Source organism: Halyomorpha halys, unplaced genomic scaffold (assembly GCF_000696795.3).
Source record: "Halyomorpha halys isolate HHAL.00 unplaced genomic scaffold, Hhal_1.1 Scaffold254.1, whole genome shotgun sequence".
NCBI classification, from domain to species: Eukaryota; Metazoa; Arthropoda; class Insecta; order Hemiptera; family Pentatomidae; genus Halyomorpha; species Halyomorpha halys.
The window spans coordinates 730,519-746,970 of NW_027109499.1; the positions used below are offsets into that span (position 1 = coordinate 730,519).

Below are 16,452 nucleotides of genomic sequence, written 5' to 3' on the forward strand. Positions count from 1 at the left end.
GGGAAGTTTATTATGGAAGGATTGGTATCTGATTCTGGCCAAATCGGCAACATAGGGGACATTGAGGTCCTGATGGATGATTTGATTTGTGACAAATTAAGGAGTATTAAGGATTTTACGAAGGATTTTGGACTGTAAGGATTGGATTAGAGAGGAATTAAATGACTTAGTGGAGCCCCATAGCTCAATTCCGTATGTCCAGATAGGCCTTATAATAGTCATGTAGATCAGTCTTTTGTAATGGATTGGAAGTTTGAACCGTATAAAAAATAAATAAATAAATGTTCGTTTGATATAAACTTTACAAAGGTACATTACTTTAAGGCCCATTTACACAGTGACATCTTCCTGCCACACTATCGTCACGAATGTCAGATAGTGAAATAACGTGGCAGTGCATTCTCCGTACTAGAACAGAACCTAACCTAAACCTGTTGACAATCATATGAAAAAAATATTGATTCTCTATTGTTTTATCCAGTCACATACCTCCATAATTTAGTTCTTTTGTAGTTTGTTAGTCTCCACCTATTGGCAATATAGTAATCATCGGAAAAATTTTTCCGTCTTCCTGCTCATTTCTAACAAACGGGAGGAGAAGGGTTATCTGGAGGTGATCAACCTATTCTAACCACGGTGAGGGATCATGTCTTTCATTTCGTGGGACGGCCCTTCAGGCCGGATTCGAGCCGGCGCTGCCTGCAGTTCTCAGGTGCTAAGATTTGTTGAACCACCTGAGCTAAGGACTGCCCGCCTCGGCAAATCTTTTTTTTTTTATAGTTCCCTTCCTTGTTATTTCTGACATAGGGGGGTGGGGGTTATCTACAGGTGACCAACCTATTCTAACCATGGGGGAGGGGGTCAAGTTTTTCATTTTGTGCGCCGCCCGCAGTCCTCAGGTTACTACGACCTGCACCTCATTCACCTGAGCTACAGATAGTCCTCATCGGCAAATCTAGTTACAGTCGGTTCTTCTCTATCTGGCAAATAAGTGGTGAATAACAAATACAGAATTGGTCGAAGCACGCTACCTTGTGGGACCCAGCACTTATTTTTTCAAGTCTGAATATTCGTATTCCTATCTAACCCTGAAATATCTATATGCGATATATGACTTGAGATGATGTGACAATTAAAGCTAAGATAAAATTTACAGAAAAAAGATAAATTACAAATATTTGTATAGAGGATATTGTAGCAGCTGCCCAGAAGAAAGTTGATATCTTTGCTAAATTGATCATTTTCGAACAAGTATAATTCGTAAAGTAATAAAGTAAAAAATAAATAATTTTTTTAAATTTAAATTATTTATTGGTAAATATCACATCCTGCTACAATGTTTTTGGACAATAAGTAGTAGTATTTAGATAATGTCTAAATACTCTAATAATTAGTAATTAGATTTTACATAATGTTTTGAACTTTGTTTTTGCTCTCCTGAAAAATTCATATTTTCGACTAAAGCCTTTATGATCGCGCATCAAAGATATATTTTCTTCCACCACTATTTATGCATATATAATTTTAGTTATTTTCTTATTTCCTAATCATTTAGTAATTTATTGTATTCATTATTGGTTGGGGGTGCGGTCAGTGAAGAACACAAATAAATAAAAACGTATATATTAGTGACTAAGTTTCGGCCAGAATTTCCAGCCTTCATCAGGTCTAAGAACAAAAAAAAACAAGACAATAACCATTCTGTATGTTTTCTTTCAACACTATTTATATATCAATAATGTTAGTTTTTTCTAATCATTCTGTATTTCTTATATGATAAAATATATGTCTTTGATGCGCGGTCATAAGAGTTAAGTCACTTTTTCAGCATTTGGAAATTGTCATATTATAGCACCAAATTAGAGCTATGGTTGGTAATAAGGTTTTTATGCTTCAGATAGATTTACTACTATATTATTTTATAAAAATAACAATTACAAAAATATTAATAATTAGATTTTACATAATGTTTTAAACTTTGTTTTTGGTCTCCTGAAAAATTCATATTTTCGACTAAAGCCAATCAAAGGTATAATCCCAGATATTTTCTTATCCTTTTGTTCATTACTGTTTTTATCTTGTTTATTGTTCTAAGCCCTGATGAAGGCTTGTAATTCTGGCCGAAACGTTGCCACTAATAAATAATGTTTAGTTATTTGTGTTTTTCATTGACCGCTCCTCCAACCATCTTCTCCTTATTGATAGTATAATTAAAATATCCTCATAGGAAATTCAAAACAAGAAGTAAAATATAAATAAAAAAATTGAATAAATTTATGAATGTTATGGACTAGAACTAGGCATTCAGATTTTAGTTGCCCTAGTGCGGAACTGAGAGCGATCTGGCGGAATGCCACGTCGTATCATTTGGGCGGCTTCCCATTCGAGCCAGGCATTTGGGGCCCCATTATTTTTGTTTATGATGATCCTAAAAAGGGTTACGATTCCCACAACGACCCCCGGGGTGCTGATCCTGACCCCACCGAACCTCTAGAGGCGGCGAGATCAAAGCTATCTGTCCCGTTAGCATCTAGGTCCTCTTATCGTATTCCCCCTGCCCTTTTCTGGATAATTAACGCCCCGTCTAGGATTAACATGAGCTTTTGGAGTTCGTGGGGTTCACGAAGGATCCAAGTCCGGCCAACTCCTACTTAGGTACCTGCAAGGGTAAAGGAAACTGAGCATCCAACTCCTAGTACCAACTAGTATAGTAAAGCGGTATCTAGAAATTGAATAAGTTTAACGAAAGTTTGTAATAAGCAAGCTGAACCGCCAATGCTTCGCTATTTCTATATTAAAGAATGTATATAGATTTAATGAGCACAATTAATAGTTTGATTTAAATTATTGTACTTAGTTAAATCAAACATATAGGTATACTTTATTATTATGATTTGGTAATATAAACTGAACCAGTATATGCCAAGACATCTTTAACATCTTTGTGCAAAGATTCGACCAATCTCTTTTATATATAGATGATGTGATAAGTTAGTAACTATGGTAACATAATTGATAACAACTAACTTCGCAATATGATCGTTAATACTGGTCCCATTTAGGTGATTTTTTTATTGATATTTTATACAATTTGATTATCTATCATATTCGAAGGTATATATGAATAATTTTTAAATAATATGCTTCAATATTAGTACTATATTGAAAATATAGACCATTCCCTTTTATATATATAGATTAGTCAAACATTACGAATCTAAAGGAAAACGTTGAAGTATAAAATGCAAAAAACAATGGTAAGAGCATCCTTGCTAGTCAGAGATTTGTTGACATCACCGTAATTATTTACTTAAATAATTTTTAACATGCATTACTTAGTAGTTATGAATTAGCTGAGAATTTTTTTTATTGTAACCTACAATAGGGTTATTCATAATCTTTAGTTTATTTTACTTTGAGTTTAAACATTTTGCTTTTGTATTTTTTTTCTCTTCTATTTCTTATTTTGTTATCATTTAATTTTTATATTTCTAAATCCTTCGGCGTAAACCTTCGTCTTGCCCTACAGTATCTTTTAATAATACCCCACTTATTCCTGTTGAACAGATCCTTAGGACTAAATCTGGACAAACGACTGACATGGAATCCTCATACAAGACTAAAAAGACAAGGAAACTGCTCGTCGATCCGACTATTGCAACATTTACTAGACAAACGGTCAAAACTTCCAATCCATTACAAAAGACTGATCTACATGACCATTATAAGGCCTATCTGGACATACGGAATTAAGCTATGGGGCTCCACTAAACCATCGAATTCCTCTCGAATCCAATCATTACAGTCAAAAATCCTTAATCCTCCTTACTTTGTCACAAATCAAATCATCCATCAGGACCTAAATGTCCCCTATGTTGCCGATTTAGCCAGAACCAGATACCAATCCTTCCATAATAAACTTCCCAACCACCCAAACCAACTTGTTTCTAACCTGGCTTCTCCTTCACTACCTAATAATCCTCCTAGGCGTCTGAAAAGAAGAACCATTCTATACCACAACCATTATTGTTTCTTGGAGAGGCCGTTTGATGAGTTCTCTGTCAGTCTATAAATCTGAAGTAACCTTTAAAATTCCGATCAGATCCGTTACTTAGGACTTCATCTGGACAAACGACTGACATGGAATCCTCATACAAGACTGAAAAGACAGGAAACTGCTCGTCGATTCCGACTATTACAACATTTACTAGACAAACGGTCCAAACTTCCAATCCACTACAAAAGACTCATCTACATGACTGTTATAAGGCCTATCCGGACATACGGAATTGAGCTATGGGGCTCCACTAAACCATCTAATTCCTCTCGAATCAAATCCTTACAGTCCAAAATCCTTCGTCAAATCCTTAATGCTCCTTACTTTGTCACAAATAAAATCATCTATCAGGACCTCAATGTCCCCTATGTTGCCGATTTAGCCAGAACCAGATACCAATCCTTCCATAATTAACTTCCCAACTACCCAAACCAACTTGTTTCTAACCTGGCTTCTCCTTCACTACCTAATAATCCTCCTAGGCGTCTGAAAAGAAGATGGCCTCGAGATCTTCTCATTTAGAAATGTTTTTGGAGTTCTATCAATGGGTAGATTCTCCACATGTTTTTATCATGTCATAATATCACTTACAGCAAATTTACTTGATGTGTATATATGTATACAGTTGTAAATATCAATAAATAAATTATTAAAAAAAAATATTTCTAAATATGAAGTGAATGAGCTCTATCATCCATATTACCATCATCTAAAAATATGACAGAATGTAATATTACATAATAAAAAAAAATATTAACATGTTAAATGGAGAAACATTTCATCGTTTTAGCGTGTTAAAAAGGTATAACATTTAATATTTAGAAGTCTGCAAACAGGCCTAAATGCTAAATGGAGAGTGACGTCATGCACAGGCTAAGCTCTACACCATTTTGTCTGTTGTAGTTAGTATAGGTTAGTTGCACCTAGTTCGTGCTTGGTTTGTGTTGTTTTTGTTTTGGAAGTTTTTAAACTCGGAAGGAAATAAGGAATAATTCAGGTGGAGGAAAGATGATGTGACGAAGCTGTTGGAGATATTATTTCGTAAAGATGACAAAAAAAAAAAATGACCAGAAAATCAGCAAGGAGTTCTTGTACATTTATCATATAACATGGACTTTAAATTAGGCAACTCACAATCCTATACTTATAACATTTAGCATGCTTTACATTTAACACATCATGAATACTACCTATTGTAAAACTAAATATAGAAAATAAAATTATAACTGAAATAATACCATTCCTATTAAAAGAAATCAGATGATTAATTTTTTAGACCTAATACACCAAGAAATTAAAATAACGATCTTACCAAATTTATGTGACAACGAACAAAGTACCTGAAACAATAAAAAAAAAATCCTATTAATCATGGAGAACAAACAAATGTATTATCTAAGTAAATAAAATTTAGTCTGGATTTTCTTTTTAGTATGTTGATTAAATTACTCTTTTCAAATTGTTGAGATTAAATAAACTTCCAAATAGAATATAAACTATATTATATTTTGCACCATTTCATCCTCATATTTATAATTTTTTCAATTTCCAGTTTGAAACTATGTCATCTATACACGTGACTGTTTTATAACAACTTGTTTTTAAAGGTATGAAGTAGTTATAAAACAATTTTAAACTGTATGTGTATAGATGATATGATTTCAAAAATGGAATTTGAAAAAAAATTACAAATATGAGGATGCATGAGTATGGGAAATGTTGTACAAAATACAGAATATATATATGTATATATAGTTGACTGTAAAAATTTACATAAAAACAGAGAAACAAAAATAGTTTACAACTATTTATTTTCCGACGTTTCGCTCCACTTTGCAGGGCTTCATCAGGGCTGTTCAAAGCGAAAGGTTGAACTGTTCAACCTTTACCTATTTTTGTTTCTCTTTTGACCGCAACCCTGACCATCTTCTTATATAAAAATATAGAATAGTTTATATTCTATTTGGAAGTTTTTTTTTCACTTCAACAATTTAAACAAAAAGTAATAAAAACAAAATAATAGTAATGGATCAAAAAATATTAATTAAATCAGACATAAACGCGAAGATAAAAGAAGACACTCCCGGCATAGTCCACTTCTTGTAGCAGTTACCTAGAAAGATAAGAGGCGTTTCAGTCGTCGGTGGTAGATCGTCAGTCAGTGATGTTTGTACCAGTAGCTTGGGTGTCCTGCGAGTGAGACATGTAAATTTTTTATTTTTTAATTATTCTTTAACACCCTCACAGCGACCAACACCGAATATATATAAGGGGTATTCATGATGTTGTGTTAAATGTTAAATGTTTTACCATGTTAAATGTTATAACTATAAGATTGTGAGCAGCCCTATTTGAAGTCATGTTAAACGTTAAATGCATAAGACCCCCTAGCGGATTTTCTCAGCAACTTGTTGTTAAGCCTTTATGTTTATAACCTTCCTTCCAGACCCTCATGTTATTGTTTACTTCAGTTTTGATTTAAGTAATTAATTACAACATGCCTAGAGTGAGTGAAAAGTGGAATTTATGTGAAAGTTTAGCTTATGAAATGAAATGAAAAAATAACTTTATTCTGGGACATATGTCCCCTAAGAATAATTACATGGTTCATATAGTGAGATTTTTATCTGGCAAGCGTTTACAAATTTTCAGATAGTAGAATGAAATAACATTGTTTTTTTTTTCTCAAATTTATCATTAAAATTATCCATTCTGGTTTAATAACAGGGATATGAATACCACAAACACACGAAAGAACTGAGCTGTCACAACAAAAATGGTGGCGATCTCAACTGGTCTATTGTGTGACGTCACTCTCCATTTAACAGACCAAGTAACAGACTCTCAGCCATGTTAAATGTTATTTCATTTTACCACGGCAAAAGAAGGCAATTTTTTTCGATTTAACATGAGTTTTTCCATTTAACACGCTTTAACATGTTAAACCAAAGATCATGAATACCCCTATAGTATAATATATATAGCCATCCTCACAGCACATTCGGACTCCATACAAGTTTCACTCACCCTAAAAAACTATTTACTAAAAATTCAGGACTGGTTTAAACTTTGAAAAATCAAACTAAATAATGACCCAACACATAACATCCACACTCCTTCTTGACCAATATACATAGAAAACAAACCGATTCCACAAACTAATTACGTAAAATATCTAGGACTGACTCTCGACAGAAGGATGACATGGAGACTTCATGGAACTGCTTTACTCCATTTCACAGAAAGTCATAACATATACTTGACAAATCTAAGGAACAGATAAAAAAACTAATATGGACTAACCACAAACGTATCGAACAAAAACAGAACACTGCACACAGACTTACATATTATGCCTACTGTACAAGGCCACATTAAAACCTACAAGATATTCCGTGACACACTCTACCACCAAACCCATAGACTTGTACAAGATATGGATGGTATACGAACAATACTGAAAACACAAACCATAGATTGAAAAGGAGTTGGATGAGGGATCTCCTTTGCTAACTAATGAAATCAATTAAAAAACGAAGTCAAGAGGAGGTACCAATGAGTACTACTCTCTATTATGCCATTGTAATTTTGTAAGATATCACATTTGCTGACAGTTGTGAATTAATACATTAGGTTAACAAAAAATCTTTATATTATATATTAATCTTAGTATAGTAGAGGTAAATAATGTGGTGTATAAAAATAAATGATCGTTTTTCAATCAAATATTTGTATTATTATTTCTTTTATATAAAATACAATTAATAGTCAAAGTATAGTCCATTGCTATTTACAGTCATTAGCCATCTACTAGCCAATAGCTCGATCCCACACTCATACCATTGTTTGGGGTGACTGTCATACCATTGTTTGGGGTGACTGTCATACCATTGTTTGGGGTGACTGTCAAAGGACTCTTGGACCGCAGATTCGACTTCCACAAAGTTATCAAATTTTACCCCTAGAAGGAAACGGACCATAGATCGAAACAAGTAGTAATCCGATGGTGCGAGCTCTGGACTATATAGTGGATGAGGCAGGAGTTCAAACCCATGGAGTTCTTTAAACCTTTCTTTGGTGCTTGCTGATTGTTGAGGAGTCAGTTCGTGAGGAACCAGTCTTCTCCTCTTTTTCACCTTCCCCATGGAGAGTAGATGGCGACTAACAGTGTCTTCCACACTCCCTGGCAAGTTCGTGAGTACTTGTGGACAGATTTGACTCTACAGCTTCCAGCAAAACCTTGTCAATATCCATTAATAGTCGCCCGGATCCCTTCTTCTTTTCCAACGCTGCATCTCCACTGCTAAATTTTTCAAACCAACGCCGCAAAGTGCGCTGGTAAAGGACATCTCTCCCTTCATATTTAATAATTTCACGAGTTGCATCAACGGCTGTGAAATCGTTTTTCCAGTACTGCCTTAAAATGACGAGAATATCGTAGGACACTGTCATGTTTCTTCTTTGAAACAAATAACTAAACTGAGGCTTTTTTTGAAGTAGTCGAATGGGATTAACTAAGATTAGATACTGCTCTAATGGGATTATTAAGTATTGATCAGTATTAAATAGGATTAAAATATTTACAGTCCTTTGAAATATTGAATTTGATAAAACGGTCATTTTTTTTTTTACACCCCATTAATATGAATTCTGCTAAATTAAAAACAAGACTTCTACATTCTAGCAACAATAAAAATTCACTTTTTAAAAAATATAATCAAATAAATAAAGAAGAAGTTTCTAAATATGAGTAGGTTGGATGCTTCTCGTTTCAGTTCATTTATATATATCTGCCATTTTCTAAAAAAAAAGGTGACAATAGATACATCTCCACGATCGTCCCACGGACTCGGTAAATCCGACAGCCGTAACACCTTTCTCTGGTCCAACGCTTCCTAGATCGAAAATAGCTTCATAGGCTACACGTGGCCGGATATCGTGGTGATTTTGCTGCAGGATCCGGGACCTTATTATCCTAATCCAATTTGGAGCGATTTTTTCCAGCAGATTATCGGTAACTGCTAACGATCGGTAACAGCCGAAAACAGTATAATGGCGGAAGGTCCTTCAGTGAAGACTGAACCGTTATTGAGTGCTCCTTTCGTAACTATGTGTAATAGGATGGTAAATAGTGGGTGCGTATCAAGTCAAAGGTCAAGACACCTTTCATCGTATTCCCACTGGGACCGACCTTTACTATGCTGCTAATAGATATTTATTAATGGTAGCAATATTCTGTATGCAGACTAACCATATCTATATATAAATAAATCTCTCTATAACATATATAGAGAGAGTTTTACGCTAGTAGGGTTGATATAAAAAGAACATATATGAAAAAAAGCAGTAATTCATCATGAATTTGAAAAACAAACAATAAAACGAACAATATTGTACAATTAATAAAAACAAATGCTTGGTTTTAAAAATTGTATTCTATATTTGTCTTATATATCTTTTGAAACGTGAAATCTTAATTGTATAGGAAAGAGTATAAATTTGTTTTTTTACACATATTGAATCCTGTATACACTGGTACGCTGTATACACACAATGGAACGGTATACATATACACTGGTAGTTGTATTCCTACACTGGTACGCTGTATACATACACTGGTAGATGTATTCACACACTGGTACACTGTTTACATACACTGGTAGTTGTATTCACACACTGGTACGCTGCATACATACACTGGTAGATGTATTCCCACACTGGTACGCTGCATACATACACTGGTAGTTGCATTCACACACTGGTACGCTGCATACATACACTGGTAGTGGTATTCCCACACTGGTACGCTGTATACATACACTGGTAGTTGTATTCACACACTGGTACGCTGTATACACTGGTAGTGGTATTCCCACACTGGTACGCTGTATACATACACTGGTAGTTCACACTGGTACGCTGTATACATACACTGGTAGTTGTATTCACACACTGGTACGCTGTATACACACAATGCAACGGTATAGACATACATTGGTACGCTGGATAGGCACTTGTACGCGTTTAACCATATACAATTTTATAACTTGTTCAAGACTAGTTTTATAATTTAAATAGAATAAATTATATTCAATTATTTATTAACACTCTTTATCAATAGGTGTAATGTTCAATGTTTCGGCCATTATGAAGGACAATCTTAATTAAGAATTCACAACCTAACATCTAACTCATAAAAATGTACAGGCTTTTCCGCCCAGGTCTATATAATTCATCAAATGAACCTATCCATGCCAATATAGCATTTAAGTATAAACACTTTTAATGGCAAGTAATCTAAACTCTGATATCACTCATTTATCAACAATATTGTTTTGGTCCAAACGTTGAACATTCTACATATTGTTTCAATATTTTATACATACCGTGAATAACTAAAAGGTTATATGAACTGGCTACACAATAACTAAATGGTTATATAAGCAGGTTACACAATAATTAATGGTTATATTCGCTGGCTACACAATAACTAAAAGGCTATATCCGTTGCCTACATAGTAACTAAATGGTTATACACTCAGGCTAAACAATAACTAAATGGTTATACACACTGGCTACACAATAACTAAATGGTTCTATACGCATTCAGTGTATATACTGGGTCACACAATTTATATTCACAGGCTACACAATATGTATACAACTAAATGTCTCTCGATTCCGTCAATACCTGCCGTTATGGAATCCTGAGTTTGCAAATTCATATTTAATGAACTATGTTCGTTATTGAGGAGTAAAAAGACTTGATGGGGAATAAAATTGATCATTGAATTATGAATACAATTTTTGTCGATGAATTCTGATGTAAAACTGTTCGAAATACAATGGTAATATGTTTTGAATGAAGACTCTTAATTTCAATGACTACTGTAATTCTAGAAAAAAACGGTGAAGCCAAAAACTTAAAGATAAATGTTAGATACTATGTTTTTACAACCGAGTAACTCAAACAAATTAAGTTGGAACATTGTGGATCTCGAACTGTTCTGCATTCCAAGATACACCAGTATTTTTCTTTCTCAACCATTCGTAATATTCTGAAACCGCAAAGGTAGCAAAGTTGCTTACCGACACGCAAAGTACATGACGCACTATTATTCGAAATCGCGTGCCTACAGCCATTCGAGTCGAGTTGAACTTTTCTTTCCTCTCAATCTTTGATTAAGCCATGTCGAAGCCGATGTACCCCAGATATTACAAGAGCCCGGATGAGAGAATCAGTTATTTGACTCAAATATTTTTTTACTTTAATGAAAACTATGAATAATTGATAATCAAAATTGATTTTATTAAATATATATTGAAAATACTAAAAACGATTTAATCTTGTCAACTGAAAGGCTCAAATATATGTTAAGTGAAATTAAAAAAATAATTATTTAATAACTATATCGATATGGCAACAGTTATCAGACTGGCACACAGACTAGTTTAACTGGCGTTTAAATAACCTTATCTAATAAGTCCTTGTCTAAGAGCCCAAGAGAAGAAAAAGGCAATATGTCATTCCCAATTTCTAATTACTTTAATGAAAACTATGTATAATTACAAGTCAAAATTGATGAGTCTGCCAAGTATACGTAGGGGAAATAAAAAATGGCGGCTGTTTCAAAAAGTTATAAAAAATAATTTTTTATTCCGAGCTCCATATCGTTAGTACATGCCGTTTTTCAATTTCAAGAGCTTTTTAAATTGCTAGATTTGACTATCTTAAAGTTTCCTCTTTCTGTTTTAAGCTAATATTTCATAGGACCGTCACTCCCTGGGGGTCTTAGCGGGGTGGGTCCGGCGAGGAAGGATTACCTTTTTTTGTGTTATGATTTCCTATTCTGAGTAAATCGACCAACCTACTCGCTATGATTGTCTGTTTAAAAAGTTAGGTAAGTAAGGCTACCATGGAGGACAGGAATGGAGGATTACCTTTTTTTTTTGTGTTACTATCTCCTCTTGTGAAATAGTGAAAACAATCTTTAAATGAACAAGGAAACTCGATAGAATATCATTTAAAGTACAGTAAATGTATTTAAATATCAGGTCTAATAGAGCTATTTACGAGGAGAAGATGGCTGGGGGTGCGGTCAAAGTGAAAAACAAATTTGGTGTAACCTATTTATTGTGCCAACGTTTCGGCTAGAGTTTCTTAGCCTTCTTCAGGACTAAGAACAGAACAAGATAACAACCACAGTAAGTATAGAAAATAAAAAAGAAAGTATAAACAGAATAACATAAAATGAATAATTTTACAAAATAGAATTAATAAAATGAAGTGATGAGAGAAGTGGGAAATAAAATGTATACATACGTAATTGAAAAAGTGGGTAAAATAACATAATTAAGGAAATGAAATAAAAATGAAGTTATATAATGCAAAGAAGTATGAACATATTAGTTATTAATAATTTAAAAAATTGAAACATGGAAAGAAACAAAAAATTGAGAGGAAGAAAATGTATGTAACAATAATAAGTGATAAAGAGGCAAAATATAAGTAAAGTATACCATAAGAAATTAATAGAATTTTTTTTTTTTTTTAAATCACCAATAAGAGCTATTTACGTTCAATTTTTTTTTAAGGTTTTGAAACAGCTGCCATTTTTTATTCCTCCTAACTAAGCTTGGCAGACTCATAATTTTTTAATAGTAATTTTACATAGTTTTTATAAATGTATTAAATTATTGGGGTGAAATCACAGACTTTTTTCTTCTCTTGGTCACTTGTACTAGAAAGATTCCACGAAAATTTTTAGATTTCTATCACAGCCGTCTTATTCGATGTATATCAAATAATAAACAAGTATATAGTGTTCAAGAATAATGCTAAAAAGTGTAAAGGTGAAAAAAATCAACGTGTTTTTGTTTCAATTCAGAGTTACTTGGTCCCAGTAGAAAAAATCTTTACTTACGGAGATAGAGAAGAAAAAAAAATTATTCCAACCGTTAAGATCCTTAGTTGTCTACCGGTAAAGTGAGGATACCGCTAACTTGTCTATCACTGTCACCGTAGAACTGTTAAAGCTCCATGTTTGGTGACAGTCAATGTATCTTCTTAACTACACCGAGTATATTTCTTAAAACTAAGGACAACGAATATTTACATTGCTAAACCTCATGCATATGCAATTAATAGATTGAAGTCCGGCTGAGAGAGATAATTATTTAAACTGTTAGGTCGGAGGACTCCTGGGACACATAAAGTGGGTAATTGAACCTTCAGTAGAGTTCAGATATCATCATGAGGCAGACATCATGAAAACTACTACACCTACAAAGATGAACGTCTTGAACTACTTTATAGTACATTAAACCAGCTTTCATTTGAGGGCTAATAGACTACTAACAACTGATATTTCGTTATGAAATGTTGCTTTAAAAAAAAAAACTATATCTCGGGTCTTATTGAACGTAATTATGGCTCATATTTCACCAAATGTATTTTATTTTAAGTCATTTTTTATTTGGTTTTCTAATGTTATTGGTAGTTTTAATGATAAAGAATGAAAAATTATAATTTTTCTTTACGTTTTAAAACAACCCTTATTTTTTATTCCCTCTACCTACAGTTAGCAGACTCATCAATTTTTACTAGTAATTATACATAGTTTTTATTGAAGTAATAAAAAATTGGGGTGAGATAACTGATTTTTTTCTACTACACTGTACTACTCTTATTTTCAATCTGATAAAAATATTTGTCCTCTTATCTCCTAAAGTTAATTGTAAAATTATTTCATAATTTATATTTGTTATTCTGAAGAATGTAGACAGACGATTGCTAAAACACTAGTTTATTATAAATAAAAGGTTACAGAGCTACAACAGAAGTATTAAGTACTAAGTAAAATACATCAAACTAAAAACACTATTCTACTTACCTAGAACAATAGAATGGAATAAAAGTCCCTTCCCACAGTTTTTAATAAATGTAACAGTGAACTATTACAAGTAATTGAAAGAATCTTTACAAAGTTATTACTGTAAATAAAAGCTAATCATTTGAAAACAAAAACAAAACATTTCTTATAACCTTCTTATGATAGTTCACCACAGGACCGCTAGTGGTGCTGCTAGGAGTGTTTGAATATACTAGTAGCCAAGTTATTTAAATTATAGGTATAACTTTCATATGTATCTATTTTATATTACTTATAAATATAAGAAATAGCTAGTCATTTCAACCAAATAAAATTAAAGATACGTCCAGTAAAAGTCGTATACCGCTCTAACAACTTAGTAATAATAATAACAATAATTTTAAGTATAAGGTGAGAATTAGACGTAGAATTTTATTCCTGCGATATGGACTTTCCTTTCGTAGAACTGAGAAGAAAACGATTTAGACTAATTCTGTCCCAATGACGTAAAGAGTTGCTTTGATATATTCAGTGTAGGAGTGAACTTTGGCGGTTGTGGGTGTCTTGAGTAATCTTGTCTTATTATTTTTGAAGAGTCCATTTTGAATATTTGTTTTTAAATTATATTATTTGTAAAAAGGAATCATAAAGAATTTTTATTTAATTTCTGAAAATGAATTCCACTTTCCATTCTGATTTGAGTATAAATTAATTGAAAATTAAAAGTTATGTGATATCGTATGCCAAAGCCACTTTGAATCAAGTTTTTTTTTAAGGAAGCTCCAAAGAAAAAAAAAATGGCTTGGACATGAACTTTTATTTGGACGAAGTTAACAATCGAAACATGAACATATAATTAAATAAAAACATAATACAAAATTAAATCTGCCACTATAATCCATACAGGTTCAGGGGTGCAGTACTTAGTAACTAGTGTTAACTGACCAGCAGTTGTGCAAGGAGGTGATTTGATCAGAATCACACTCAACCGCTAGATCTTTTTCCCAATTAAGGATACCCACTTTATGAGGCTGGGTGGACCCCGAAGGACTCCCGAGCACACAGGGTTGACTCAACGGCTATAGGTAGCAGATAATAATTATCTGCCATTGCCTGATTCGAACTCGTGTCCTTGGACTTTTTTTGTATGGTCTTATATATCTTCTAGTTCTTGGTCTAGACTTCCTTACAAAGTACTGCACGTCTGACCAATCATGGGTGGTATCAGTAAATATTTTATTCTTTTTAATGCAATTTAAAATATAACTAACTAAAAATACAACCTACGAAAATTTTGACAACATAAAAATCAAAAAGAAAAATAAATGTCAATAATTTACAAATAATTAATATATATAGTAATTAAAAAAATAGAAAATGAAATTATTTTTTGATGTTGTAAATTGAAATTACACCAATAGTGAATGGTTTCTTTACTTTCAGTATATTTACAAAACAATATGAAAACATAAATCACTTTATGTTGATGGTTTAAAAAAAAAAACTTAATTTATTAATTCCTGCCTCACGTCGTCAAAGGATGATATATATTTGTATAAATATTTTTATTTCAGTGAAATGAAAGCCAGGCAAGTTAAAATGATGTTAACTAATTTTTTTTTTCTTTTCTTACGTCGGCCCAAGACTCCCGTTGGAGTCCTACACTGAATGGAGACGAGGATGTAAATAGTTATTATTTATTTAATTTTAAAAATGTTCTTTGGATTCTGCTATAAATTTGCACAACGCCTGAATAGTAGCCCTATCTAGATCTGCCAGCCCTTGAAGGAAAGCGCTATTGTTTTGGATGAGGGGATATTTAATCCTGCATTTGTCATATCTACTGCAATTTAGTATAATATGTAATGGGTCCTCGATAGAGTTGCATGTCGAACATTTATCATTATTTTTAACTTTAGTTAATGTCAAGCCGCGATTTGTACGACCATGGTTAATTCTTAATCTTGTAAGTAAGACTATATCTTTTCTGTTTAACTTGACACAAGTGTTAGAGAACCATGGGCCTGGAGAGACGTTAGGTTGGATAGTGATATGATTTTTACCTTTCAAACTTGATTCCCAGGCATACCTATCCTGCCATTCACTAATGAAGTCTTTTTTTAACCATCTAAAAATTTCCTGTAAAGGCAGTTTCGCATTTTCCACTCTACCCGAAGATCATTTTGCTATCATATCAGCTCGCTCATTGCCGTACAAACCCACATGGCCTGGAACCCATTGGATCTTAAATTTGTTATTTGATGAACTATGAGCTTCTTCAATTATGTTATTTATTAAGTAACATGAAATATGTTGTCGATGTATGTTTTTGAGTGAATTGCATACGGAAGCAGAATCTGTTAGAATTACAAGTTTTGTATTCTAAATTGTCTGGTTCATTCAAAGTATACAGCTTACTGGAGTAACTAGAATAGAACTAAAATTCATTTCTGGTAGATGCTAGAGTTTTTACATTTTTTTTTCTACTAAGTCCCATGGGTCTATAGCGTTTAATATAATAAT

The 16,452-nt window shown here is 32.9% G+C and overlaps 1 protein-coding gene across 3 annotated transcripts in view; it reads right to left on the minus strand.

Annotated features, from left to right (window-relative positions):
• The window catches only part of mrj (DnaJ heat shock protein family (Hsp40) member B6 mrj), a 376,384-nt gene that overhangs the window by 150,065 nt on the left and 209,867 nt on the right, over positions 1-16,452 (minus strand). Inside the window, exon 1 of one of the 3 annotated variants that reach the window (XM_067047685.1) lies at positions 5,370-5,388. The exons of the other annotated variants lie outside the window; for them this stretch is intronic. The gene's annotated coding sequence lies outside the window, so the exon portion shown is untranslated. Of the gene's footprint in view, positions 1-5,369; positions 5,389-16,452 lie in introns of those variants that run through there. 3 annotated transcript variants of the gene reach the window in all.